This window comes from Struthio camelus, chromosome 1 (genome assembly GCF_040807025.1).
Source record: "Struthio camelus isolate bStrCam1 chromosome 1, bStrCam1.hap1, whole genome shotgun sequence".
In the NCBI taxonomy this organism is placed as follows: Eukaryota; Metazoa; Chordata; class Aves; order Struthioniformes; family Struthionidae; genus Struthio; species Struthio camelus.
In genome coordinates this window covers 21,311,754-21,317,850 of record NC_090942.1, presented here as the reverse complement: position 1 = coordinate 21,317,850, position 6,097 = coordinate 21,311,754, and positions in this window count along the sequence as shown.

Sequence of the window (6,097 nt, the reverse complement as noted above, 5' to 3'; positions counted from 1 at the left end):
CGCTCTCCAGGAGTACAGAAAGTGACCTTCTACCTGGGATGTGAGGAAGCATGACAGATGTTCAGGTGGCATGTGTTATTTGTGACACGTGGCAGGTATGACTGCCCTTCACCTGCCAGAAGGATGATGAGATCTAGGAAAGCAAGGACTCTCACAGGTTTTGGGACTGATGCCCATTGTAGAGTTGAGTTTGAAGGAATAACTTTTCCCCTTTCACCCACTCAACTCCTAATCCTACTTCCCTCTCACCCCGCTATTCTGGCTAAATTAAAAAAAAGAGCAGGCGTTCTTCCCCTTTTCTTCACGTTGCCAAACCTTTCTTAGTTTCACTTACCTGGACACGAACCAAGATTTTCCAACACTTGCCATATTACCTCACCTTATGCCTCCTTTTCACTTCTGCAGTCTTGCAGCTCTTCTTAAGTTCTGTTTAAAGAGTGCATAGGGCTATAGGCTGCTTCAGTGCACTAAGATGAATTTTGCTCTATTCGACATAAAGCAGATAGCAGCCTACAGCGGCAGGGATGGCCATCTGCTGCCTCACTTTTCCTGGGGGATAAAGGAAGAGCTACTCAAGCACAAGCACAGTTCAAGTAGCATCACATCTCTCCTCCAGTGCACAGCCAGCTCAAGCCCTGGACCAGCAAGAGAGTCTGGCACGTCTCTTTATCGTGCACCATCCTTTGAAGCTAGTAACAACTTTTTCTGTATGAGGGAGAGCAGAAAACAGAAGCAGCCTGGCAAAGCTCTGAATTGCTGTTGTCATCGTTGCAAGTGGGAGAGGAGTTGGGGAAAAAAAAGGAGTCATTTAACCTGGGCTCTAGCACTGCCAAAGTTGGACCACCTTGTCACTCTGCTATGCTGTTAAAAAGCTGTAAAAAAGATACCTTTTTTCATATAGGAGGAGTAAATTCAACTGAGTGAAATTCATCTCATGTTGTTTATTTATAGTATTAGCTTTGGATGTGTTTACACTGGTCGGCCAGATTGTGCTGTCCTTTCCCACTTTTTTCAGAGAATCATTTATAGCTGCCTTTGGACCTGAGCAAATGTTTTATTCTTGCAAAAGCACTCTTGCAAAAGTACACATTATGATGCATCGTGGAATGCCATTTCATCAGGCAACAGCAGTACGAGCATTTATAGATGATGCCATGGTGGCCTAGAGTGCCCTAGCCATAGGAAGTACCCTGGGAAACCTTTTACATGTTCTCACAGCAAAAATAAACTTTTTCTTATGTACATAAATCAAATTCACATACAAACCACTAAGAGATTTGCTAGCCTTGAACTAAAACATTCAGGGTTTACACCACACCCTGTATTATATAAAGAAGAATAAGATTTTAATATCCTTTTTTTTGACTGTAATGCCCTTTTAACATGCAAGCAATCCTTGTGAGGCATGTGCCTAACTCATTTAATTTCTGCTGAGATTCCTGAATAAAGCTTCCCTTACTTTCTTTTCCCAGAGTCTGCTCCTCACCAGTAACAGTTTTATATGCAGTCCTCTGTTTCTTCCATTCTTTTCTGAAGTTGCAAAATATTATTTGTGACATGCTTTGCAGATTTGAAATGCAGTGTATCATTGTTCAAGTCTACAGAGGAAGAAGCAACGTTAAATGAACGTTCGTGTTGGTTATGCACTTGAAAATTAGAAAATGACAAAAATAAATGTGCCTGCACAAATTTAATTTTCTTCCTTATGTATAAGCATCAAAACACTCTTTAAACATATATTCACTTCTTTTTTTTTTTTTGCCCCTTCTGAATTTCTGCCTCATTCTTTCAGTGTTCAATCTGTCTGGTGTAAAATGAATATGTAGGCAGTTCAGGACCTGTTTTATCTTAATTATTCCTTATTCATCGTACTCAATCCAGTCTCCAGATGCTGCTTCATTCAATGGCCAGTATGTGCTCTGCAGTTCTTAAGAAATACAATAATGTAGGAAGATTAACCAGGAAAGAAATAATTTAGTGGAAAGTCGCACAAAAATGTATTTTATCCAGGGAAATGCAGCAATATAATTTACTGCTTTTTTCTATCAAAAAGAAAAAGAAGGATAACAACATTGTAACTCCTGGCTAATGGATAAGCTTTACTGAGATAAGTTAAACTGCTGTTTAATTGGAGGGAGGCAGCATACGCTTGAAAAGTAGGAAGTTAGTTCATAGTTATGCATGCTTGATTTATTACGGGTCACAGATCATGCTGTGTGCAGTAACACGCCCTTGAAAGGGCAAATAAATTCAGTCAGTTTTCCAATTTCTTTCTGACATTACAAACTAGAGGAAAATGAGTGGCAAAGATTACTTTCTATGTTGTAAGTAAGCATATACCTCTGACTTCCTGTGTATGTTAAATGTTAAGTATCATCCTCGTAGCAGAGGAGAATCCCCTTCTCCCGGAGCTAGATGCCAAATAATCCTGGAGCATAACTCCAACCGTAACCCTCTCCTTGGCATTTCTTACTGTTTATGTTAAATGTCACTCTTTCCAGACCACCAGCATTTTAGACGCCTAATTGCTCACCTGGACACTTAACAAAGGGTTGGAAATTACACTAGGTAGCACTCACCTAAGAAATAGGCACTGCAACCTCAAATCTAAGTGACTCTACACAAAATACAGGCCATTCCTAGGACTCAGGAAATTACAATGATGTGATTATTTTATTATGTTTATTGACTTTCATTTGAATTTTGTTTATCCTGGCCTTCAGGACAGGGTGATTCTGGGGGGATTCTATATTTGGGGCCAGAAGAGGAAACACTTGCCTGTATTATGTACTAGACAAAAGCAGCACAGGAGAACTGTGTGAATCGGCTGCAAGTCTGGAATATTTTACTTAATCTGAGAGAGATATATGAGTATGCAAGGAGCAAACAAATGGGTAAAGGTACAGTAAAGTAAATGATATATATCTTCTATCTGACATATACTGCAATTTCTATATAAAAAGTTCTTATCACTATCATTAAGAAAATAAGGATCAAGTTCACATATTTTCTTCAAAGGAGCTATCAGTTCACACTCAGTGTCACTATATAAAAAATGTTCTATGATAATAACCTATATTTTCTGGTTGGAAGATGACTGTGGTTGAGAACTTCCACCTCATATTTGGACTGTGGTCTGGGTTTAAACACTTTCAATGAAGAATTTCTTCAGGAAGGGCTTTGTTTCCTTTCTGTGAAATGGGGATTTCTCCCTTTGCTTATCTTGAACTCTTGATAAAGTAAGACAGGACTTTTTCTCCACGTGTACACAAAATTCTTAGAACAGTGAACTAGACTCCATGGCAGTATATAAACAATAATGTTTTTCTTTAACATCTAGTGGTTCATCTGACTATATTTTTCTAAAGGCACAGGGCTAATACAGCCCAATATTTACTTAGAGTGTTTCAGATGATCAGAATACTCAGAGAAGCACAAGGAACATTATCATCATTAACATCCTCTTAAAATCCCCTCTGACTTTGACCCACAGAAGCCACCACCATATACCCCACACTCACAACTATAGTGTGGTCAAACCCTTAGTACTGCACTGTAATGCCTTCTAGGCAGGCTACTGATCAGAATCACCTTTTGTACAAATGGTTCAAAAGGCAGCAAATATATGGCAAGAATTTAGGCTATCGTTCCTCTTGATACTTTTTTCTTCCTAGAAAAGCAGTTCATGGCTGGCCAAACCATCACAGGGTCAAAAAAAAGAAGATATTCTTTTTGAAGATTTTCTAGAGACATTATTGTTGTTAATGTGATATGAGTACAATTTATTTGATAAAACTCCTTAATGTACAATACCAAGCAAAAAATTGGTATATCTAAAACAGATATTAAAATAAAATATTAAATAAGTGTTACTTTTGCTAAAATGCATAGGCACTCAAAATATGCTGAGAATATTTAATCTAGAAAATTAAAAATCTGTGGATGAGAGTCTGTCTTAATTTGCATCTATAAATCCACTGAATTCAATAGAGATACTCTGTAAAATGGTATAACTGAGAGAAGAATCTGATCTGTTTTAGCTGATTTTTGGATCAATGTTTGTAGCCTTGAAGTCTTCAGAAGAGGAATATATTCAGATTCAGATAAAAATCGTAAGATGAATCCATTCCCCAATCATCCTTCTGGCAATTTCTTCAATTATTCTTTTTGTTGGCGTTGCTAGATGATTGCCAGATGCTCTACGCAGTTGAAGTCTCTCTACGTAGTGGGCTTCCTTCCCTGGGCCTCCGGATCCTCAGCTGTGGAACAAAAAATTGAGATACAAAAGCTATTTGAAGGTTGTGGAAAGATGCATAGGACACTTGAATCATATCTTTTGGACAGTTTGTGGGATTGGAGCAGGGGCTGTGCCTGAGTATATTTAAATTCAAAGTAATAAATGACCATGAATATCTCTTCATATCACTTTCCTCATTAATGACAAGTAAAGGACAATTAACAAAAAGGGGAAGAAGCAAAACTCAGAGGAAACTACCTGGGATTTTATATAAAAATCTAACCACTCCTTATGGAGATTACAGCCTGAATCAAAAACACCATCTGGTTTAGAGTTCAATAAAAGCAAATAAAAGGATTGTTTTAGTCTTGTGTTTTGTTTTCCCCATTCAGGGTCATTTCATAGAAGAGAACAGAGAACAATGAAAGGAAAGATGTTTTCTAAAAAAAATAGCCCCACATTTTTTCCATTTTGTGTATGCCAGCCGGAGGGGGTTTCTCTGTTGTGCTCTCTCCTTTTTGAAAAGAGAATGTGACATTATGGAAACTAAAGAAACAGAACACGATAGCACCCATAGTACATTCCTCACGAGGGAGACAGAATGCTCCTTTGCCTGACCTTTAGTAGTCTATGTCTCTCCTGATCACATGATTCACTGGCAAGAATAAATAAAAGCTTTTAAGGGAAATCATACTACCAAAGATCCGAGTGGTCAGACAATTGTTCTCATTTCCACAACACACACGAAAAAATTCTCACAATGATTAATCTTATTCACCTACTAGGCAAATGAAACTGAGTTAAGGTCTGAATCTGAAGTAGCTCTCTGAGGCTGAACACGTAGTGTCTATTTTGTAGGATCTATAGTAGTTACCAAGAGAGAAATAGATAAGAACAGATTTGTGCTATACATTGTCCCAAAGTTTTTGCTCATTCTAACTCTGTTTTCAAAACAGGAGTTAACCATTTTTGCAAGAATTTGAAGTTCTGGAGGCTAAGTTATAATGTAGCATGAGTAATAACAGCAGAAGAGGGAGCTTGAGATGGAATTTCGATCTCGAATGAAGAAATCTAAACTGCTCTTGTAAAGAGCATAGATTTGGTCACTACCGTTAACAGAAACTTAAGAGTGATTCACGAAACTTAGCTGTCTAGACTGACATGTATGTCTAGATACCTAAATGCAGGTGTTTTCCTTTGTGATCTGAATTCTGTTCTTAAGGCATAATTCGGCTGCCAGAACATAGGCAAGCACTGTGATTTCTCTTGCCTCAGGTTATCCTATATGATGCCCATCTGCCACTCTGGAAGAACATAACTTTTGCAGGTCCTGTATCATAGCCAGCTGCCACTGAATGTCTAAATGCTAAAATCTCAAATGGCACATGACAATATTTTTGGGCAACTTAATTAAGCCCTTCGCAGGCCTTTTTTGAGCACAAGCGAGACTTGTGCAAAAATAGGAACTTATCAAGATTGAAGAAATTGTGTAATGCATCCTAGTACGAAACTGTGTTTGGAAAGCAATATAACGATATTTTCACATTTTTTTCTCCCTATTACTACAAAGTCTTACATAGGTGAAGCTCAGGACTAGCTCTAGATTATGGAGCTAGACAGAGCATGATATTTCTGCCAGCCTTGTGCAACTAATCCATCCGTGGATGGATATAGTTTTTCAATGAGGTTTGGGATTTGTTCAGTCTCCCCCTTCCCCCTCCAGACATGTTGTTACCAGCTCAGGTTAGCTGAAACTGGCACAATGTTCATAGCAATCTGTGACAAATATTTTGAATTGCATTTAAATACTAATAGCTCTAATAGTCACCTTTATTATTATTACTTTTCAGATATATTCTC